The sequence below is a fragment of the Oreochromis niloticus genome, linkage group LG3 (assembly GCF_001858045.2).
Source record: "Oreochromis niloticus isolate F11D_XX linkage group LG3, O_niloticus_UMD_NMBU, whole genome shotgun sequence".
NCBI classification, from domain to species: domain Eukaryota; kingdom Metazoa; phylum Chordata; class Actinopteri; order Cichliformes; family Cichlidae; genus Oreochromis; species Oreochromis niloticus.
The window spans coordinates 54,838,715-54,864,028 of record NC_031967.2 but is presented as its reverse complement, the minus strand read 5'-3'; the positions used below and the strand labels follow the sequence as shown (position 1 = coordinate 54,864,028).

The following is a 25,314-nucleotide window of genomic DNA, read 5'->3' as shown; positions in this document are numbered from 1 at the left end:
AGAATTTGAATAGTTTTCTTCACAATCTCTTAGCAAAGGTTCTATCCTGTGAAATACAACTTTTTAAAAAACCTTTATACTAATAGGTAATACGTATAATATATATTAGTGCTGTCAAACAATTACAATTTTTGGTACATGGCAACCATCATGACTCTCCACCAGGCCTACTAAAGACATGAACATGAAAATATGAAATGCACTTCACACCCCTGTAAATTAAAGAAAAAAATGAAATCAACACTACTTGAGCCATTGTATTTACAGAGAGTGACAGGATTGAAAATGATTAAATGAAGCTGTTTTTGTTATTTATATATACACAATGCACTGTGCTCAGAAAAGAGTTTTAAGTTTTTAGCCTCAAAAGCCTCATTCAGTGGTATGTCTACACTGAAACATTGTTTGTTGACATAGTAGTGCAGAGGGTTTTGCTACATGCTTACACACTGATAATGGTTAGAAAGATATTTTCTGGGTCCCGAACCAGATATATAGATTTAGTAGTAGGATCACATTCAGAGGTGATGTGAGGCAGGCTGTTGTGTTCACATCAAGGTCCAGCGCTGTAACTTGTAATTTCAACTGTTGAAGCAAATACATTTTTTTAAACGACAAATATTTTTATTGTACTTCCTTCTTAAAAAATCTTCACATGACAAGAGAAAAAAATGACACACATGCAATCTCTAGCAAAATCATAATCTTATTGGAAAATGTAATGACTACATGTGGGTAAATACCCTCAACATATAAAAGCAAATGAATACCAGTCTCACCTCACTATGGAAACTCCCTGATGTTTGTTTGTAGGTGCGTCATTAGATTTGGCACGGTTTTTGGAACCGCCACAAACTTCACAGTGAACATTAACCAATCCCTCACCAAGAGACAGAGAGAGCTGCCAGAAAACAAAAAACAAAAAACAAAAAACAAAAACACTCACCTGATGTCACACTGACACTTAGTCTTGTCAGGTTTGAATCACGGTTGTTCTGTCCTTCTTGGGAAAAACAAAACGATTGGAAATCGTTTATTTGGAAATTAGTTGAGCAGAAGTGAATAAAATGCCTGCTGGGACATCTGCGTCTCTCTGCTGGATTCTACTCTCTGTCTGCCTCCTGTTTGCCTCTACAGGTGAGACTGAACTTGCCTTCATAACTAGGAGAATGTTTGGATTGTCACTCATGTTAGAAGTTTACAGAGTTTTCTCTCTGATGCTTCCTGCTACTCCTGTTTCATTTCTACTGTTTTATTTTTATTCATTTTCTGTCTTTGAACCTCTGTAGAGATTGCAGCACCTGTCACTGTAATCAGTCAATATGTGATCCGTGGCACTGACTGCACTGATCACAGTTTAATTGTGGGCGATCGTGGCTCAAGAGTTGGCAGTTCGTTTTGTAATCAGATGGTTGCCGGTTCGAGCCCTGCCTCTGACAGCTTTGTTGTGTCCTTGGGCAAGACACTTCACCCGTTGCCTACTGGTGGTGGTCAGAGGGCCCGGTGGTGCCAGTGTCCGGCAGCCTTGCCTCTGTCAGTGCGCCCCAGGGCAGCTGTGGCTACAATGTAGCGTGCCATCACGAATGGGTGGATGAATGACTGAATGTGTAAAGCGCCTTGGCGTCCCTTAGGGACTAAGTAAAGCGCTATACAAATACAGACCATTTAATTAATCCTGTTATAAAGGTTTATGAATGCAGGCTTTGGAGATGCTTTCTACGTTGAAATAATACATCCATGGGATGTTGTCAGATAACATTTTTAAAAAGCAGTGAGCGTGTATATGTGCACATTTAAAGATTTGGACCTAGGGTGCCGGTTTAGCTCAGTGAGGTGAGCGGGCAACCACGTGCCACATGGAGGAGAGTAGCCAGCCTGGGCAGAAGTCCAATCCACGGTCCCTTGCTGCATGTCTGCCCTTTTGCTCTATGTCGGCTTTCCTGTCACTGTCCACTGCTCTATCCAGGAAAGCTGAAAAACAACAAAGATTCAAACCTAGGCATGTTAGGCAAATCTAATGAATTAACAAACTGAATATCATCTTAGTCACCTGTTAAGTAAAATTACACTTGGGTAAATTATAAAGAGCGAACAGTGCTGAATAAACATAATGTCTGTATGTAAACATAATTTGGGATCTTAAATTTAACAAAGTAAAAAGTGGAATGGAGGTGAGTAAATAAGTACGCTCAATTAATAAATGATTAAATAATGGGGGGGTTTCAGTAAGAATGGTAGCACTACATCTCCCCAATGCCCAAAGGCCTGACGTGTGCTAAACAGGTGAATGAAAATGAGCTTACAATTTTTGTCTGCCTTAATAACATGACTGGGAAAAGGTGGAGTTGTTGCAGGTCTAATAAGATTTCACATCAGGTATTTACAGCAGAAGTTGAAATATATGAATTTGAAAGTATATGAATACATCTGCTCTGGTGAGCTTTCAAATTTATTTTTCAAAATAAAATTGAATGTAATTTGGCATAATGTCGCAACATTTCTCATGTAATGTTCTCACTGCTGAGTGAACTCATCGTCCTCTTTGTGTTTGACTGTCACATTTAGAAACAAAGTGTAACAAACTGAATTTATTTGCTTTCATTTTTTATTTGAAGTTTAAATATGCAAATATATCCTTCTCAACTGCGGTAATGAACACTTCCATAGAAAGCACTGTAGTCAGGGTACATGTTGAACCAAGCACTTCAAATACCTAAAAACAAGTCAGTCTGCTCTCACAACAGGCAGGTGAAGTGTGACACCCCACTCCAACTCCACCCAAGAAAGAGCCAAAACTATGCAAATTGCAAACCCCATGCAGCCTTTTATTGACTATTGACTATTTGGCAGTGAGCTATGGCAAAATACCAAACAAAAGATCTCTAAAGCTCTGTAATCTTCCCTGCACAAAATAAAAGTCGAACAAACACTTTGCTTACATAAATGTCTACTGTGACAAACAAGAGAAACCAGGTTTCAGGAGAAAACGTTTCTCACTCCTACAAGGCTGCTACAGTGTTAAATACAGTGAAACAATATGAGTTGTCTAATTCACAAAGCTACTTCCAACTATTTACAAAGGTCTGGTCTAGCACTCACAACACCACACACAACTTGACTTCTACTCAGGAACTTTTCGACCTTTTTCACACAGAAACACTCAAAGCTACCAGGAGAAACTCAGGCTGTTTGTTGGGTGGTGGAGGCCAGGAGAGAGGGGCAAGGTGGTTAAAAGCCTGTTGTCCAAGTAATTATCCAGTTCAACCACTCAGCAGGAACCTGTCTCCATGAAGACATGCTTCACCCTCCTAGGTGTGTGCATACACCTGGGAGGGAGAAGAGAGAAAGACCCAAATCACATCCTGTGGTGGGACGAGTCATACATATAAAACCACACACATACCAGGGCTCGCAAAATCGTTAGCCCGACGTCCTGGAGCTAGCGATTTTGCGAGCCCTGCATACTTAATTCAATAGTGGACACAAATATTTTGCTTTGGCAGAAACTTAAACAACTGAGTTAAATCAACACAACTTATTCAACTTATTCACAATTTAAACATTTTTAGATGAAGTTGAGCTCTTGGAATATTTTAATCCTTCACAATTTTGTCATTTTATTTCAACACTATTCAATAACTTTTGCCACAGTACTACTTGATCACTTAAATACTACATGTTATCTTAATTTTACATAATGTTCAACAAAGTCTAGGGGTCTGGTTACCATAAAAATGGAATGGATCTACAACAACGACCACCCTCCCATCTTTAGCCTGGTTGCAAGGGGGCTGGGGAATAACCCTGACGTGGTTACGAGTAGGGATGCACCGATACCACTTTTTTGGAAAACAAGTACGAGTATGAGTACGAGTACTTGCATTTCAGTACTCGCCGATACCGAGTACTTACTCATTGACAAATGCCAGCCATTTGACTTTCTGGTAGTAATAAGGGAAATGTATTTCATATTATATATATTGCATACATTTGTATTTGTGTATTTTAGTTACAAATATATAATATTTCAGATGGAAAATAATCTTACATTTAGTACTGTAGTTTATCATTGAATACCTATAACACACAGACTTTATCTTGGGTCAAGTATGGTGGAGATGAAGTACAGTGGGTTGGTCTCGACGTCACTGAAGTGCTTCTTGACAGCTGCCAGTAAGGTTGCTTTCATTGTCTTGACGCCGTGGTCCTCGTCTGTTTCTCTGTTTAGAAGTCTCACTAGCACAGTCACAGCTGGGATGACATCAGAGAGGCTAGTGCGTCGTAGCTGCTCACTTTTTTAGTTAGTTCCTCAAAGGGGGCGAGGATGGCAACAGTCGTCTCCATAAGAGCCCATTGGTGAGCGGTGAGATAGTCAGGGAGTTCATGCTCGGACACATACACCCCCAGCACTCGCTTTTGCTCAGTGAGAGACTGGAGGATGTAATACGTGCTGTTCCAGCGCGTCTGTACGTCCTGCTGCAGTCTCTTTATTGGCTGGTTGAGCTGCCCCTAAATGTCCTCGAGGCGGGAGTAGGCTAAGGCAGAATGTTTAAAATGCCCAACTATTTTCTGTCCCACTGCTATAGCATCAGCTATGCTCCTCTGTGCTAATAAGCGTGGGTAAACTCTTTGTACTCGTTGTCGTGTTGGGATTTTAAGTGCTTGAACTTGTGTTAAATGCGCTACCTCTTGAGCCTCCTCTGGGCAATTTCGCTGAGCACAATTTGGAGTCCGCCTTTGTTTTCGCGTCTTCATTCACTTTGAAATAGTTCCACACGGCTGACATGTCTCGCCTTGCCTTATCCCCGCTCCGAGCAACCGGGGCCTGGGGGCCGGCACTCGGTGCCTGTGATTAACCCCTTACATAGACAGGTCTCAGACCGGGGTATCAGTCCCCGGTATCGGGGGACTTTTAACGAGTACGAGTACTTTAGAAAATGTGGTATCGAGGCCGATACCAGATACCGGTATCGGTGCATCCCTAGTTACGAGGCAGGGTACACCCTGGACAGCTCATCAGTCCATCACATAGAGACAAACAACCCTTTGCACTTACATTCACGGGCAATTTAGAATCACCAATTAACCTAACTCTAATAACTGCATGACTTTTAACTATGGGAGGACACCAGAATACCCAGAGAGAAATCACTGCAAACTAGCCAGATTGTGGATTTGAACCTAAGACCTTCTTACTGTGAGGCAACAGCACTAACCACCTTTCAAGGCTTGATGCAGAGTTTTCTGTACATGTTTGTCCTTGGCAGGTTAAACCACAATGAACAGCGATGGCATACACGTGGTGTGTGTGTAGTTGTCTGCCTCTTATAACTCCAGTGATTTTCCTGCAGTTTGAAATCTCGTGCGATCTTGTGAATTTCTTGAGTCCAGCAACTAACCACTCTTACTAGATTGCATCATGTCATCTCAACAAGAACAAATTAAGTTGTTGAATTTCATACAGATCCTTCATGATTTAATTATGTTCAAGATAGAAACATTACATTTTTTATTTCAAATTGCAAGGTAGACTTTTTTAATATAACAACCACCCAATTTGCTTTTTTCGGTATACCAAAAAAAGGAGAGGCGGCTGTTCGACCTCACTGAGATTCCTTCCTCAATGCACGATCCAAAGCATGCAAGACTGAAAATCACGTGCGGTGTCACGAGATTTAACATTGCTATATTATTGACTTACTTCACTCAAACATAATATGAACAATTTAATCTACCCTCTCTGGATATCATGTAGTTTCTACACTATATAGTTACTCTTAACTTTAAAGCATGAGGCACTTGTATTAAATACTTGCCAGATGCTTACATAAATCCAAGAGGTGGCCAATCCTTTTTTTCAGTGTATGACCCAAATGACCCTGGGTCATAACATTTGTTTGAAGAACTTATCGGTGGGAAAGTTTGTTTCAGCATTCCACTGATTTCTAGTTGGAAGTTAAAAAAAATGTAATTGCATTCTTTTGCCACAAGGGGAAAGTGACTCTGAGTGTGTTAGGGTGCTGCAAGGCTCCTCTACGTCAGAAGAGGAAAAGCCTGCAGATTGGATGCAGCTCATGTCTCCTGTCTCTACTGTTTCTCTATAAAACATGTTAGTAGTGTAAGTTACTGAAGCACAATGAATAAATGACATGAAAGATGTTCTGTGTTAGTCTGATTATCCTGAATTATTAAAAGATGTTTTCACAGAGGGACAAATGTGAACTTTGCCACAGTTTAAATGGCAGTTGCTGTTTCACATGTATGTAGTGTAAAAAGATGGCCCGCCTTACTGTATATGCTTTGTTTTTCATGCAAATATAACTCCAGGCCACACCTCTTGTATTCCAAAGTTTAGTGAAGGTTTTCCGATCGACTAACAGGATTTCTACACAATCTAGTTCTCACTCATTTTGTTTCTACACTGTAAACACAGCCTGGTATATATTTCTTTTGAGAGATGGTGGAACATGTTTGATGGTTACTGTCAGATGTGATGTATTATTGCATGTGTTAAGAGATAAAGAGATCACAGTGTTAGTGCTAATAATAATAATAATTATGGATTGCATTTCTATAGCGCTTTTTGAGACCCTCAAAGCGCTTTACAATTCCACTATTCATTCACTCTCACATTCACACACTGGTGAAAGCAAGCTACAGTTGTAGCCACAGCTGCCCTGGGGCATACTGACAGAAGCCAGGCTGCCATATCACGCCATCGGCCCCTCTGGCCATCACCAGTACGCGGTAGGTGAAGTGTCTTGCCCAAGGACACAACGACCGAGACTGTCCGAGACAGGGCTCGAACCGGCAACCTTCCGATTACAAGATTAACTGCCAACTCTTGAGCCACGATTGCCACATTACCATTCAGTGATATGATATTTATTTACAATATTTATTGTTCTCACGTGGAATCGGACAGGATTATTTTAACAGACAAAAGACTTTTTGCCTTATAGTTATTTTGATCCTCCTGTAACTTTATTGTATATAGAACTAAAACCTCTATATAGTGGTTAGAGGATAGTTGTTATAAGCAGTGTTTGTGAACTAAAAATCAAGAATGTGGGATACTGTTTTTCTGTGATTTGAACAGCCCAGCATGTGCTCCCGACGCAGGGAAACAAATTCTGTCGGGGATACCTACCTACCTACGAAAGCTGCTGTTCTAGTCTTTGGCTTGGAACCATATTTGGCGATGCTTCAACCTCTGCTTTGCGTTGGTGTGGGAGCCCCATGCCTCATTAAAAACCTCTCCATTATGCTTGCAGTGTCCAAGTATTCTTTATTTTTTAGTCATACTGCACGTAAAAGCAAAAACACAAAATATTCATCTCAAATACGACCTGGTGTGACATCAGCTCTTCAGACCGGTCACTTCACCTGTGTTATTTACCACACTGATGAGAAGCAAACAAGTAGACTTGCTCGTTAGGGCCTGAGAGCAATTCGGGGTGTGGTGTGGATTTTTATGACATATATGTGTGTACACTAGACATATACTCACATATACACAATGTAATCATATATACTTGTATTCTCTCTCTCTAACCCATAAGAGTAAACAAAATTTGGCCACCTGGGAATATAGCTGGGACACTTTTGCCCATCTCTGGTTGCCAAAATTGTGAAAAACTGTCATGATGGGCTGTGTGGCAGCCAGGCAGGAAGGTGGACCCAAAGCAGGACTCAAACAGGGAGCTTAAACTCAAAGCGCAGTTTTATTACTGGAAAAAAGTCCTCAAGATAAAACTCACAAAAACCCAGAACAAAAACTCTGAACAGAGGAGCTGGACCATTTGGCTAAGACAAACACACAGCATGTAGAGGATACATCGCAAGAGAGAGCGAAGGAAAACACAGGGCTTATATACACAGGGGAGTAAAAACAGAAGGGAGACACAGCTAGGGGAAGATTAGCGCTAACAAGACAGTGGGAGGTAAAACTGAATACACTTACATAGGCCTGGAACTATCAAAACAAAACAGGAAAGAAGAAACAATTTACAAAGATGCGGAATTGACAGAGAGAGACAGACTTGACAGAAAATATAACCCGTAATACAAAATCAAACCAGCACAACTCAAGAAGCAGAACATAAATCATAATCTAGACACCAAAAAAACACCAAAATATAAGAAACAGAAAAAGCTGGGTCAAAATGAGCCAGACCCGTGATAAAAACCCTTCTTTGACAGGTATACCAGCCCATTCCTGGCAGCAAAGATGACAAAACTGTCAGGAAGATTTATTGTTTTCTATTTGCTGTATGTTTGGTATCTGTAGTTTCCCACAGTTTGGGTCATAAAACTTTCAAAAAGTACCCAGTGAAAATGACTGATGTTGGCAACAGCTCTCGGAGAGTTATGGAGTAGTGCCAGAAAGTTATGTAACACAAGTGTAGATTTAAGAAGAACAAAGAACAAAGTGCCAAGTGGCGAGTGATTGGGGAAAGTAGTGAAAAACATATATCTAACCTTTGTTAGAGCTAGTTCCATTAGCTTTAATAAGTTGGGTTTCCATCCTGAAATGGGTGCCAAATAATGTATATCTCAATTCAAAAAGATCAAATTACAATTTTTTTAGATCAGCTGAGCTCATCTATCTCTCTGTTTGCTCCTCACTGTGTACGGACACTTTTCTTCTCTTTCAGATGGGAAAATCATCAAAGCTGAGCCTGGACAGAACGTCACTCTGCCATGTCGAACCCCGCATATCAGTGTCCCCATCAGATCTGTGGAGTGGTTCAGACTTGACCTCCAGGAAGGACATGTCCTCATGTACCAGGATGAGCAGTTTATTTCATTGAACCAGCTTCCATCGTTTGTGAACCGGGTGGATCTGCAGGACAGACAGATGAAGGACGGAGACGTGTCTTTGACTCTGAGGGATGTGACGAGTGACGACACTGGAACATTTCAGTGTTACGTTGTCCAGAGTGAAACAAATGGCAGGAAAAGTATTGTTGATCATATCAGCACCGTCTACCTGAGAGTTGTAGGTAGCAGCGATGGACATCCAGCGATGCGTTGTAGACGTTTAACACAATTACAATTGAATCTTTTAGCGTATTTCTCTTTTTTACTTAAAACCATTGTTAAGGAGATTTAAAAAAAAAAATAAAGTAAGTTTTTATTGTCTTTTTCGTTATTATTTTGCTGTAAAAGGTAATAATGCCAATGAAGTCCTTATAGTGCAGCCAGTCCCTACTTTAACACTGCTGCAAACCACTTTCACCAAAATAATTTTTCTCCTATCATTTTTTTTCTTTTATCAGGTTAGATCTTTGATGATTTCCTTGCAGAGGTTGATTCGTTATTAACAGCTTTGATTCTGCTGTTTGGAAACTTGTGCTCCAGTTTAGTTTATTCCCAGCAGTAATACATTTGTTGACCATAAATTCTTTTATAGTTTTTATGTATTTGTTTATTCATTTTAACAATGAAAACAAGATGATAACTAATGCAACAGGAGATAAACAATAATGAAATTATTTTGTTAAGAAAAAAGAGATGAAAATGGAGCGATGTGTTCCGAGGAGTTTTTCTGTATAAAACACGCCCATCAGAAGGCCTGCAACAGTAACAACTATCTCTCATGTTTCCTGTTTTTTATGAAAATAGAACAAAATGTCAACACTTGGGATTTATAAAAAAAAATCATTTTTTTAATGTATTTAAGGAATGCGCACTACTTACATGCCCAACACAAAACAATAAATAAAATGAAAAGCTTCTTGTACTGCTATCTAGGAGCCATGTTTGGATTGTAACTCATGTTACAAGTTCACGAGTTTTCTGTCTTTGAGTACATGGCATGGTCAGAAGCTCCTGCACATAAAGAGTTAAAGCAGATGCAGTAAAATAAGGAGCGTAAAGTCAAACTCTGAGTCTGACTTACAGCAAGACTGTCTGATGCTTCCTGCTGCACCAAAAAGCAGTTCATTTACATTAAACATTTCTGTGAAAATCAACTTGATGTTTGTTAAAAGACGAATGAGAAACTTTTGAATCAGTTAGTTGTTTTCTCATAAATTTACTAAATAACCATACACAAAGAACTTTGACATTTTGGTAACCTTGTTGTGCAATTCCAACAGGTTCATTCTTTTCATATGGGCGTAGTAATTTCAGTGGGAGAAACGTTTCGTCACACATCCAAGTGACTTCTTCAGTCTCAGCTGACTGCAGGTTTCCCCAATCTTATAAACAGTACATTTGGATAATGACTGAAACCAGCCCACTGAAAGAACAATGAGCTGGGAGGTCAGTTCCTTCATCATTAATATGTAAATTCTCATGACCACAGGTGAAGTGCCGTAAGAGCTCACTGGAACAACACCTTTAATTTATTTATGAAGAATTATGAAATATGATCATCATATTTTGCTTAATCTTGTTCAAATTCAGTTATCAATTAGGTGTTTTTAAATGCATAAGACCTCATAAGGACAAGTCAAAGCTGTGTAAGTCATTTTTATAATGTGATGACTGGTGCACAAACTCATTCACCAAGTAACCCAAAAGAAAACATTCCACCTTAACTTTTTTTTCATGTCTTTATTTTAATCAGTAAACATTAAAGTGGAATATCCACTTCTTCTTTAACGTTCATGAAAACTAATGTAAATGAGAATGTTGCTGTTTTCTCGTTCATTTACATGTACTCTGCACTTCACTGATTATGTCATGCAAGTTTTAAAATAAACTGCAAACGCTTGGTGAGCATTATTTGAAGTGGGTTTATTAACATATGGCAATATGGAGAAACTCTCATGTCAAACACCAAAATAGTCTCTAATGAAGGCTGTCCTCTGACCTCTTCTATACACAGACCAAAGAATTCCACAACTCTTACATGCTGGCCCATCTCACTTTCAGCCCCATCCTTAAAACACCCCTTCAGAGAGAGAATTACAACTATGTTTTCACTTAGCCGTTACCTCCCTTCTTCCCCCTCCCTGATAAGGAGAAGGAGCCTCACTATCTGTTTAATGTCTCACATGAACTTACAATGGCCCCACTCTGTGTGTGTGTGTCTATGTGTGATAGAACACAAGGCCCATTTTTGATGCTGTTCTACATGCATATAACCAAGTGAGAAAGTGATTTCACTATTTCTAAAGTGATAACGTTAAAATATGTGATCAATACATAGAACAAAGAAATCTGCCATTGCCATTAACTTAATCTGTGTAAAAAGATAATATTCTATTTTTTTTGAGTTTCACCTGTAAGGAGAAATCTTCAAAATTGTTCAAAACTCATTGCAAGCACTGAGAAAGAAAGCGAAAATCTATGAGGGGTTTTCCTTCACCAGTTCTTTTCTTTTCTCTTTTTCTGTTAGGTTTAAATGAATCCTTCGTGGCTGGTTCTACTTTAAATGGAGTGGGCCAGTTTATGTACATGTATGTATGTTCCTTTTTTTTACTAAAAGCTCAGTCTGCAGACCGATATGAACTCTCAGTTTCTCCTGCACTTGGGTCTAATTCAGAGAGGGGCAATTCCTATGGTCAGCTCAAGCACACAGCCCTGACTGATAGCATAGGCGTCTAAGTATTTTCCCCAAGAAAGGGAGGGTCCCCTTAAAGGGGAGGAGCTAAAACAGCTTGTTTCAGACAGGGGATGAATTAAAGGACAGGACAAAGTCCCAGTATCAGATAAAGAAGGATTATTCTGAATTATTCAATCATGTAAGCATGCCTTGGAGTCCAAGAACACAAACATCTAAACAAAAAACAAAAGACAAACAAAACAAAACAGGCCTTTAATGTAGAATTCAAATATCTAAGAACAAACAAAACCAAAAAAGGGAAAGCTGAGCTATACATACAAAGGAAGTTAATCAGAGCAAAGTAGAGACACTTGGGGAAACTAAATGCATCTCAATGAAAGCTGATAACAAAACAAGGGGACGGAAAGCTAAAAGCAAGGCACGAGAGACAGAGGACTATCAAAATAAAACGGGACATAACTAAACAGAGAACTACTTCATAGAGATGGAAACTTTACGAGACAGAGCAGGACACTGGGAAGACAAAACAATCAAATGTAAACCGCAAGTAACAAAAGCAAAAATTGAGCATCCTACATCTTACAGCACACGCTCCCACGTCAGGTCCCAGCATTGCACTGAAATATGGAAGGCATGACCAGGTTACCCACTGCTCCAACTCTCGCCCTGCTGTGGAGCCACAAACCAGCCCCCAGATCTGAAGAAGATTTTTGGGATCAAAATGACTCTTAGATTATTCAGAGGTGATAAATCGCTGTGTGGAAATTTAGGGCTTTCAATTGTGAATTAATCTCAGATTCTGAAAACCCACACAGCTGAAAGTCATAAATTTGCTCACACAGCAGGCCAACAGATCGTATTTAAGGCGCTGAATTCAGTCTGATAGAAACAGCCTCTGGTCCATCTGAGTTTTAGACACAAACATTTTTTCAGGCTCTTTTTATCTCTTAAAAGCTTTTTTTTCTATCTTTTGGGTTTTTAATAACCACAAAGGTCAGCCATCTGTTGCCATCTAAATTTCTATGTGCAACCTTTTAGTTAAAAGTGATCTCCACGCAGTGAACAGTCCTCAGTCTTGTCTGCTCGAGTCTAAGAAAACAACAGTTTTATTACTTTTTTACTTATTAGTTCATTTGTAATTGTAGGTTTTCTCTTTGTGTCATAAAGAGACTATATGTATTCAAGGTTTAATTAAGTATTGATAATATAAAAATATGCATTGTGTCCTATTACAGTTACTTAGTTATTTTAAGAGAAAGTTCTGGTGACCTGGTTTTCTATTTAAATGTTTTCTGGCGTTATTTTCCGATTACATCAGTTATTGGTATGCACTTTCCTAATAAATCCCTGGAGCCTTATGCAGGGTTAGAGTTATGGTTATGATGGACAGTCTTGGAAAGTGTGACTGTGTGAGTTTCTGGGAACTGGATTAAACTTTTGGTATTTATTGAACACATATTTAGTTGGCTGTTGGCCTGTTGTGACGTTAATAGGATAATCTGAGTTATAAAGTGCTTTGCTTAGGGAAGCTTGTTCATTGTCTTGGTAGATACGAACCTCACAAATGCAGAGTTACAGCCTACAAATGGAGGATCCCGGGAAGCGTGAAGGAGCTGTGAGTACTATTGAAACAACTGTTGCAATACATACAAATAGCGCACATACAAGTCATTTTATTTTTTGTATTCTTTTTGTTTTCACTTGAACCCTTTGAAGCAGTTATGTTTGAAGTCATCATCATGTAATATCTGCTAAAGGCAAACAGGTGCAGCAGCTGCAAACACACATTTGTTCTCACAATCAGTGACTTTAATCGTATTTTAAAACTTGGATTTTGTCAAGTTTGATTAGGTTTTGAACTCAGCTTGTGATATTCACTGAATACCAGAATCCTCAGACATTTACAGTGTCGAAGTATCAGATCAGCAGAACTAGTTAATGTGGAAATGTCTGTTGGAACTGTGTATTTGTTGGTAACTTTGTGTTTGTCTGCATTAGCGATTTAGCTCTTACAAACAAAGATATATATATATTTACTATATTTAGTTTAGTGTTATTTTTCTATTGATTCAAACAAAGAAGATGATGAAGTAGTCTCTCTTGCTCACTAAGTCATCGAGCAAACTTAAGCGTGCCAACACTCTCATTAAAGGCTAAGCCAGAATTCAAAGTCAAGCCGTCTGTAACAAAGATGTTTCCCCACTAGTGACTGACAAATGAGACACTTGGGCTGACTTCATTTTTTCATATTTTATGATTATTTTCTCCTTTCTCCTTTTGTAAATCCGTGCTTTTATTCGGCTCTGACAAACGTAACTGACGTCACATTCGTCACGTGACCACGCAAGCGCAGTTTGTTGAGGTGGCTAAACTCTGTCATCACAGTCCTTCAGTTTTATTATTTAGTATTGGATTTAATATTGAATTTAATTCCGGACTTGAACTCAATTCAAGTTCAATCTGGTTTATCACATCGTCCTTTAGACTGATCTGACATCGGCAAAGCGAAATAACACGGAAATGACTGCTGGAACTGCGTCACACTGCTGGATTTTACTTTTTAGCTTCATGTTCGTCTCAGCAGGTGAAAAAAATCCAACAATGTCTGCATTTGGTTTGGAGAAAAAGAAGTTCCAGCTTGGCTTAACAGTAACACTGTGTTTTTTGTTTCATGTTGATTCTTTTGTCTGCGTGTGTAAAGGCGACGTGAGGCTGAGTGGAATCAACATCTGTCGCTGTAATCCAAATAATTTTTTGAGGCTTTTCAAAACTATGTCCTTATTCTCTGAGTCTCTTAATATTGCAGCTTGTTTCCAGTCTTACTGACTGAAACATTTAAAGCACAGACAAATTCATACTAATACTAAACTACATTTGGCTGTACTGAGATCAGGAAACCTTGTGTTAACTTTTCGAGTTGATAACCAGTGTTGTGTAACTACGTATTCTGATCAGCAGTGTTAGGGTAGACGAATTCAGATAACAGAGATAACCTGGAAATGTTGAACTTGCTCCATGGTACAGGGCCAGGTTAACAGAGCTAAGGAAGATCTCTGGCTGCTGAAGAAGTAAACAGTTGTTCTTTGACCTTTGAATTCTCTACTTTGTGTTGTTTCCTTTTTCAGACCAGAAACAAATCACAGCCAAGTCTGGACAGAACACCACTCTCCCATGTCGAGCGCCAAACATAAACAAGCCCATTATTGTTGTAGAGTGGAGCAGAGCTGACCTGGGAGATGAATATGAATATGTTCTTTTCTACCGGGACAAGAATTTTGATACAGAAAACCAGCATTCATCGTTTGTGGATCGGGCAGACCTGCAGGACGGACAGATGAAGGATGGAGACGTGTCTTTGATTTTGAAGAATGTGACGATTAATGACACTGGAATATATGAGTGTCGTGTTGAGACAGATACAAATCTGCTTTTGTTGTTGTTGGGAGTTGTATTGATTTTATGATCAATAGAAGAACAAAAAGAAAACATCAAGAAAAAAACTTTAAGAAAAATCAGGTCAAAATTCATAGCATTATATTTAGTCACAAGAAATTTCACTAAATATTCAGTTCAAAAGAAATTTTGGGTGATTTCAAGGAAAACATGTCATCCACTGAAAATAACTGGAAACGTTAGTGATGGAAAATATGTTAAAATGATCTAATCTTAAGACAACTGCAAAAAAGAAACTTCAAAGATCAACACATCAGATTTAACCAGCTTGTTTAAACAGTCTGATCACATATGTGACAGATGGATTTCAGCCTGAGATTAGTCATTAAGTAACATCTCACATCATCACTCATCTCAGAGATCATTGCATCATTTTCATTGCAGTGAGTGAGTCAGCTGTTTGTAAAATCAAACTTGTTCTGTGACGTTCGAACAACACAAACTGATCCTCGTGTAGAGATCAGCTGTTATAGTATAATTACACACATGTACTGAAACAAGTGAAGAAAATGAAGACAAAAACGCTGTCTGTGATGACATCAGTGTAGCTGGAGTGTTCTGTATTATGAAGCCAATGAGAGAAGTACGTTCGACTTAACTCCAAAGGGAGCTCATATCATTTTAATTTAACTTTCAAGAGCTTTTCACATATTGTTGATTCATCTCCTTTAATATAATAAAATGCTTCATCATTAAAAGTTCCCCATTGTGTGAGTCTGTCTGTTCATTGCTAATAAAGTTTTGCGTAATATTTTTATTGTCACGGTCCTGGGTCGGTGACCCAGTGTTTTGAGTTTTACTTTTGATTTTATCATGGATTATGACTGCTTGTGTTTTGGTTTCTGTCCTAAGTATTTCCAGCTCCCTAGTTCTTTAGTACTTCCTGAGTTCCAATTCTTAGGTTTTGTTATTTGGTTTCCTGGTGTTAACTCTGTCCCCTTCTGTCCCACATTTCAGGTCTCTATGTTCTGTCTCCCCAGTCTCTGTTAAGTTTATGTGTCTAGAGTTCAGTCGGTGTGTTTCCTGTTTTAGTTTGAAGGTCTGTGTCTCATGTCAGTGTTTCTAGTTTTGCTTCCCTTTGGTCTCGTCATGTCTGATTCCTTCCAGCTGTGCTCTCTTCCCGTGTCTCATTCCCCTCGTTATTCCCCAGTGTATTTAAGCCCTGTGTTTCTCTGTGTCAGTGTTGTGTCCTCCCTCATGCTGTGTGATCCCTGGTTTTCCTCTCTGTGGAGTTTTAGGTTTAGTTTTCCCAGTCTAGTTTAGTTCTGCGTCATTTCCCTGAGTCTGTTAATAAAGCTGCATTTTCCTGAGTTCATTCCCGTGTGTTGTGAGTCCTGCATTTTGGGTCCTCTTCCTGCCTGCACACAGCCGATTCGTGACATTTATTAATTTGGTCTTTATTGTTTCTGAGATTTCACTGGCTTTATCGAAGATACTTTAATGCTACTTCTTTCAAAGTGTAAAAGGATTATTTTTAATATTATTTGGTATTTTCACACAGGATTAAGGCTACGTCCACAAGTAAAGTTTTTGAAATGTACTGCATAGGCTGTGTATTTTTGAAAACGCAGCTTCTATGCGTTTGGGCCTTTCGTCCACATGTAAACGGCTTTTTGGATCAGTGAAAAAACTCCCACCAGGGTGGAGATTTTCGAAAACTCATTTTTGCGTTTACATGTGGACGAGGAACACTGAGATTTAGTCACACAACGTCAAAGGTGTGTGCCTTTTTTGACATCACGCTATGTGGCACGTTATTGTTAACATGAGATGAATTTCTACAACGGTGGATAGAGACAAATGAAAGTCTAAGTGTCCAATCATCATTAATCTGCATAGATGCATGGTGCAGACACAGCTACCTGCTAATTAGTGCTCAGTAACATCCAAATAAAATCCTAAGATTTCACTCTCCAAAATTGGAGCGCTTCATGAACGGTCTGTTAGTTCAGTTAGCCACACAGCACAGCAGCCATATTACTGGTCAGATAATTGCATTAAAAAGGATACAGCAGCACAATCACGGTCAGAGGTCCAGCAGGAACAACAATTAGCTGCCTAGAACACAGTTAGCAGCTACAGATGCCCCATGCTGTCAATCAAAGAGGCCACACCCCTAATAATAAAAGGGTTGGGCTTTAATACAAATTTAAAATATATTATAAAAATAAAAACTTTAAAACAAAATCTCAATCTGAGCTGCACATACAGATCTCAGTCCTGGAATTAAATTTGAAGAATTGGATGCTTTTGATTTCAAGGACTGAATCAGAGCGTTTGTTCAAGAATAGGGGAGAGTGGAGCACTTTATTCTCCATCTGCCTGATTTTCTAGCAAAAATATTTTTTGTTTGTTTTTAACCCTTTAAGACCTATCACAGAACCAAGTTCCCCAGAGCTTATTTTTATATTTTTACATGCTGTAGTGGCATTTTTGAGAGTATTTCAAGTTGCTATCCCAAATTTTAATAAGTTATTAATATGTTTATTTAATATGTTTGCATTAAGTCCATAGTAACTACATAAATTGCAAAAAAGTGCAATAAAATACAAAAAAATTGAAAATCGTTTTTGTGTTTTTTCTTTACATATATTTCTAATTAGAGAAATTTCAGAGGTTTATCCCTCAAAGTTTCCAACCACAGGAAGTTTATTTTGAGTGTCTTTATAGTTTTATTTTTGAGATACACCAATTTTTATATACTGCAGGAAAAACGAAAATAAATATTATAATGCAAATGCTTTTTATGCAGTTTTTGCAAAGCCATGTGTGGAAGGAAACCGTGACCTAGGACAAGCTGATGGCATAAGTACAACTCGTCCAGTTTCATATGCAAAAAAAAAAAAAAATGTGGTTGCAATTCTGCCAGGCTTTAAAAATAGTAATGCAAAACCCTCTGGTGGCCTGGAGAGTAACGGCACCCTCTAGCAACCATTTCCCTGTATCTTATAAAAATTGGTATATTATTATGAGAACTATTATTATTATAACCTTAATTCACCTCAACTACTGACCATAAACAACACTCTCTGATTCCTTCTCCTTTTCCCTTCTCTGGCAGCCTTGCAGTGTTTCAGCAGACAGACACTCTCAATTTCCTGTCCATTTATTTTGAAACATTTTCATAGACATGAGAAAAGAGTATTTTATTTAAAGCTACAATAAGATGTGAGGAAGATGAGACTAAGAGACAGACGACATTAGGACTGATAAAAAAAAATACCTTTAACATTTGATCATGTGATCATGTGTGGCTATACACACTCGAAAAATGTACATAAAAAGTCATGTTTTTAACGTCAGCTGAAATCATCGCTGCTTTTGTTACCTGTTGAAGTTCAGGGTCTGGCTGCTGGGCTGATGTTGGCACACAATCATTTGTAACACAATTCAGATTCCACGGCACACAAACTCACACACACACACAAAAAAAAACTACCACCATGTCTAGGAGTACAGCTAACAGTTCCTGAGTGGAGAAAAGACAATCCAAAGGTTTATTATTACACTGCAGCTCTCTGCTTTCATCATGAACTAATGAGTGAGGTGCTATCAATGTTTCCCAGCAACAAATAAATGATGTAAATGTCTTTGTAAAAGACAAATTGTGAAATGTGTCATATGACGAGAAATCATCATTACTTCTTAAAGCCCAAGTTAACCTGTTCAGATTGTTTATTTTGTACATGACCAGCAGTCAAACTTTTCAAATTCTCAGTTTTTCATCACAGAAAAACTTTAAAAATTAGCAAAAAAATCATATTTAAAAAGCTGCTGTAAGAAATTTCTGTTTAAATTTATGAATCGATAAAAGTGAAAACTTTCATGGAAAACGTCAAGCACAACAGAGGCTGTACCTAATCTTTTCTGTGCTGTTGTTATTTTGGAGTAGGGGTTTATTATAAATGATAACCACAACCAAACCTGAACAAGTCAAATTTTCCATCTAGAACCTTTTTTAAACCCACAAAACCACACGAGAAAAACAAATGAGAAAAAAAGTTTATTAATCCTGCAGAGAAACCATATTTCTGCCACAGAAACAAGAGAGAGATCCAACAAGCATGACTAATATCTATATAACAGAGACGTTTCTGAGGACATAAAACATAATAACAACATAATAATAAAAGTTTTTAACCTAAAAAATTAGATTAGATTTTTGAGTTTACACAAGAAAAAGACATAAAATGTATACACATCTTTTCAACATATAGCTGTCTTCTGATCTGTGTTGCAGGGGGATTACAGACCAGCAGCTGGACGTCAGTTGTTATACTGGTGAACTACTTCAGTGAAGAGTAGACGGCGTCTCGCTCTGGTTTAACGTCTGAACACAAACAGTTCAAAACACAGGAAACATGATTACAAGCTTGAAACAATTAGCTCATCACCTGCATTAAATGACATTAAGAGGTCAAACTCTCTCCATCTCGACAGAATATTTCTCTGACAAGGTGAGAAGTGAGATTTTGAAACAGGGACCATCACCAGAAGCTGCAGCCTGTCTGCAACACTGGAGAATGAGCAATAACATTTGGTCACCCTTGTGCTGTGTTCAAATAATCTGCCAATGCTCACTGGTCTGGTGGACCTGCCAGATTATAATGTTATGATATCAATACAACCATAAAAGTGCATGTAAAGATACTTCAGGCAATTCTGAGCAATACAGACTACATGCATGATTAATACTTGGGATTTGTCTGAATTTAGAATTTACAAAATGACCAGATACATATATAGTCAAGCCCATAATAAGTCATACCCCTGACAAATTTTGACTCAAAGTTAGTTTTATTCAACCAGTAAGTTATTTTTTGACCGGAAATGACACATTCATTTGGTGTAAAAAAGGAGAAGCCTTCAATCCGAAGAACACCATCCCCACTGTCAAACATGGTGGTGGGAACATAATGCCTTGGGGGTGTTTTTAAGCCAATGGACCAGGGGACATTATCACAGTAAATGGCACCATGAAAAAAGAGCAATACATGAAGATTCTCAACAACAACATCAGGCAGTCTGCAGAAAAACTTGGCCTTGGGAACCAGTGGACATTTCTGCACAACAATGACCCAAAGCATACAGCAAACGTGGTGAAGAAATGGTTAGCAGACAACAACATTAACGTTTTGCAGCGGCCCAGCCAGAGTCCTGACTTGAATCCAATTGAGAATCTGTGGAGGGAGCTAAAGATCAGGGTGATGGCAAGAAGACCCTCCAACCTGAAAGATTTGGAGCTCATTGCTAAAGATGAATGGGAAAAAATGCCTGTGGAGACATGCAAAGCTGGTCTGCAATTATAGGAAGCGTTTGATTGCTGTAATAGCCAATAAAGGCTTTTCAATTGATTATTGTGAAGGGTATAAATAATTCTGGAGATGATACTTTTTGCTCAAATATAAATAAAAGCTGAGAAATTTTTTCTCCACAATGATGCCTCTTGTACATTGTCTTATTATCTTTTGGGAGACGCCTGAACAACACTTGCTAGTTGAATAAAAGTAATTTGCCAGGGGTATGAATAATTATGGGCTTGCCTGTATATCTCAGCCCCATCTAACAAACATCTTGTATGTAAAGTTTTAAATTAGATTTGATGTGAAATTTATTAACTGCTGATGGGCTTGTTTGGAGATCAGTCTCCTCCTTGTCTTCAAAATCACTGTCAGTGTCTGATTATAAGACTATGCCTATTAAAGTTGATCTGATTGAGGATGTAAGCCATGTACTGCAGGATAGAGTGCTCACTGTAGAGGCCTGCTGTAAACTATTTCCTGTGTGCCATTCCCCAGCACTCTCTCTCCTCCCTCCGGTCTACTCCCTCCGTTGTCCAGTGAAGGCAAAACGCCTCATGTTCTGAATACTCTTCATCTCTATTTTTTTTCTGGCTAAACATTGGAAAGAATGAAGCACTGAGGTCCCACAGACTCAAACATCAGCTGTTGTCAGAATTTCTTATGCACTCATGGGCTTGGATGTCATGATACTTTGGGGCTTTTATTGATTTCTTTCAACTGTTATTTTTCCCGCATGTATTGGCTTTACAGCATATATTATTAATGACTGTAAAAACTTTAAAAACAAGAATTGGAAGTGCAAAAGTTGGAATTTATTTTTGAATTGTTAGTGACTTATTTTTTAAATCATTAAAGATGTATGCTACTTAGCAGATAGAGAAAAAGAACCAACCAATGTTCAGCCATGAGATGGCTGCATGTTACAGATATCATGTCCAGCAAGTTCACAACTATCTTTTTTATTTGGCTCTTTGATGGGAAACTGGTCGTTATCAAAATCTATTTCCATTGTACAGGATTTCTCCTTGTTAAATCAGACACCACAAAAAGATGTTATGTAACCAAATTTAAAGGAGCTTTTTTGCTCCTTTCAAAATATTAATTTTAAGTCCCCCCTCTTTGACCTCATATAAATTAAGGAGTAGAACAACAACTGGTTCACAGGGATTACTTGTGCATACACTAATTTAATTTTTAGAAATGCTGGTCATATTTGATATGAATATGTACCATGAACAGGATATAAATGACAGGAAATCAAATAAAAAGAAGTCCAGTTAAAAAAAAGAAAATGAGCATTATCTGAATAAATAAACTGGCTTCTGTTGGGTTCTGCTTTCACTGTGCAGCATGTTCGTTTCTCCAAGTCCAGATGAACAGAATCAACTTTCTGGGACTTTCTTACCTGGTTAATTGAACATACATTAAGACATACAGAGCAGCTGTACCTGGGCCTTCTTGTTCTGATGGTTTTTAGACCATGACTGATGCCTTCACTTCTCATTGCTGAGTATACAGCGACTGATTCTGTGTCTGCAGAATAAAGAGATTTCAGTTACTACAACAGAATGACTGCTGTTATATTACTGCACTACAACAAAACCTGTGTTACTGTTTTCTTTTATGCAGCAGCATGAAAAGATTCAGTGATGGTTTTCATAAACCACAGCATCTGATGAGTTTTTTTTCCTCATCCTAACACCTCTGCTGTGAAACACACAATGACCACATAGAAGTGGGGGCATTTCTGTGAAAAGGCAGGTGGACGGCCGCAAAACTGGCAACTTTTTTTAATGCAGACTGACACTCTTCACCACAGAGCACAAAGTAAGCATGTTCTCGCACCAGGAGGAAGCTGCAGCTGTGGTTTTAACTGCAGACAATTAAAAAGTTCTTGTATTAAAGGACTGTGTGAGCTGATTTTGGCAATTATGTCTCATTAACACAGGTTATAAAATATTAACTAGCACAGATTTGAATCAAAAGTCACAACACACCTTTCATTTAGCACACATACTAGGAGGGTGAATCAATGCAGTAGCACCTTTAAGGTTACACGTGTCCCTAAGAAAATGAGTTGCAATTTGGACAAAAAGATATTCTGTTCCTTCTAAAACAGTAATGGTCACCATTAAACCGCCCGATCTGTTCCTACATCAATGTTGAAAATATAACTGTAGTCAAATGTAGATTATTAATCAAGCTTCTTTGCTTCAGGCCTCACAGACAGCATATTGCTGTTGACACACACACACACACACACACACACACACACACACGCATACACACACACACACACACACACGCATACACACACACACACACACACGCACACACGCACACACACACACACACACACACGCATACACGCACACACACACACACACACACACACACACACACACACACACAAAACCTGCAATGTTCCCACCAATGCACACAGGGCCAATTACTAAATATTAACAAGCTAATATGATGGTAAAGATGGTGAATTATACTATACAATTTCAAAGGTTTAAATATGTTAGATCAAAGCTCGGCCTCAGTTTTAGCTGTAAACAGGAGCTGTACCTCTGATCTTTGACTTGTTGTCCTTGTTTTTGATGTCTTTTGTTCTTGCTGTTGAGTAGACTGCATCTTTATCAGTGTCTGCACAATAAAACACATACAGAGGGCATCACTGTAGGTTATGCAGGTGATAATAGAGGTCTTTGTAAACTAGTGGCTACTGCAAAAATCATTATGTGAACAGGACTCAGATCATAGAGACTCAGATCTTTTCATTTGAGATTATTTAGTTTAATACAGTCAGATTCAGAATTTATATCTAGATGCTTCTAAAATGTTGGTATCATCTAAATATAAAGCACATATGTATAACATATAACACATATATATTGTTTTTTATGATGACAAACAGGAAACTGGACGACTGCAGACCTGTTAGTGTCTATTAACCACAGACCACAGACAGTTCAGCACACAAAGAACAACACTTGGTGATATACACACACACACACACACACACACACACACAAACACACTCAAAAATAATAAAAATAATTGTGATTTCAGGGTTAAAGAACAACACTCTGTAAGCACCATGTGATATACACACACACACTTAAAAATAATAATAAAAATTTTAATTTCAGGGTTAAACTTGAGCCCTAATTCAGAAATAAAGAATGTTCAGTTTGTTCCTAATCATTCACCATTTTGTATTTATCTAGCTATTTATAATGCATAATCTCTTTAATCATCTATTAACTTGTATAAACTATTATGAAAACACAGTAATGTCCATCAACTTAAAACCAAGTCTAAATCATTGGAGGTTAGATAGTGTAAATTTGTAAACCATGTTGCCAATTTCCAGTTTACAAACCAACTGAGGATCTAAAATCCTGTCTTTCCTAACAGACCATACCTCACTAAGCAGGCACACAGTTTTGTAACATTGTTGCTTCATTAACAAGTTAATTCACAGTCAATACAATCAGTAGGTACGTACACACACATATATTTATATTGAATACAAACTCTAAAAAAGCTTAGATGTCCGAATATCAACTTTACCTTTCCTACAAATGCATCTCATTAACAGGAGAGCAAACGCAATGACTGATCCAACAGATGACAACACAGAGAGAACAGGAAAGGAGAGTGATGAAGAGGTGGATATAGGTGGAGGTGTGAATGTAGGTGGAGGTGTGGTGGTGTGTTTGTCTAAAATAAAGCAAACACAGTCATTAAGTTGTCGTCACATTGTGAATGTTGAAAGCTGCAGAAACACAGACAGGTGAGTGTGTCACCTGTGACAGTGATCCAGCTGGATGGAGACTCTCCATGACCGCTGATGTCACACTTGTAGAGGCCTTCATCAGACCTGGAAACATGCTGGATGGTCATGTGACCTGTAGGCTGCTTCCTGATGAGGGAGCCATCTTTATAGAAAGCAGCTGGGAGGTTGGAGGGAGTGGTCTTTGTTTTACAGAGCAGAGTGACGTCATCTCCCTCCATCACAGGGAGGACAGGACTCTGCAGGATCACTGATCCACCTCAACACAGAGACAAACTACAGCATTTCATCCATTTACACACAGCTTCATCAACACTAACTCCACACACTCAGCTTACCAGTGACTGTCAGGTTAACCATGTTACTGATGGGACCCTCTCTGGACTCACACCAGTAAACTCCACTGTCCTCTGTTAAGATATAGCTGATACTGCAGGAATTCCCAGTAGATTTGCCCCACTCAGCTCCACACTGGGTCTTGGTTTCTTTGCTTGTGTTTCTCCTCAGAGTCCATCCAGCAGAGCTGTCGTCCTCCTCACAGCTCAGAGACACAAAGTCATCTTTAAAGAACTGAGAGCTGCTGGGACTCACAGTCAGACGAGCTGTGAGAGTTAAAATGACATTACCATTGTTAAAAGGATGTTTTGCTGTATCTGCATTGCGGCTATCATTTTTTAAAGATCCAATATACAAACATAAACCCAAACGGGTCATATCAGTGAGCATTTATCAGGTTTAAACTGTGACAGAAGAAGGTTACTGACCTTGGTTTGTTCTGCAGCTCAGCAGTGAGATCAGAACTAAAGAAATGACACTTTGAGGTGAACATCAAGAACCAAAGAAGGTGCTCACTGTAAGAGTGGATGCTTTAGTTTATCATCTGTCACATTTCCAGTTTAGAAGCCTTAGATGATGCAATAACATGCCATCATTTGTAAGCAAACAGTATAAGATAAAAAGAAAATGTACATTTTATTATAAACTGAGAGTAATGCTGCAAATTTTACTTGTTTCTCATACTTTTCATTGATAATTTGAAATGAAATGATTGTAGATTTAATGAAAATATTAAATATGTAAAATTCAGGTCTATGTTAAAGCCAGCTGTGAACACTCTTTTCTTCAATAACAGTGAAAATCTTATTGTGTCCATCTGACTTCATGCCTGTGTTTGCCTGTCTGCATGTTGAGTGGGCAGCCAATGTGTTGTGACTAATTCATAAGGTTGTAAAGATGAC

The 25,314-nt window shown here is 38.5% G+C and overlaps 1 long non-coding RNA gene across 1 annotated transcript; it reads left to right on the top strand.

Moving 5' to 3' along the window:
- Positions 1–677: 677 nt before the first annotated feature.
- LOC112844198 (uncharacterized) lies at positions 678–10,734 on the top strand. Its single transcript, XR_003216916.1, has 2 exons — positions 678–1,137; positions 8,658–10,734. It is a non-coding gene; the product is annotated as an uncharacterized LOC112844198 (long non-coding RNA).
- Positions 10,735–25,314: the final 14,580 nt, after the last annotated feature.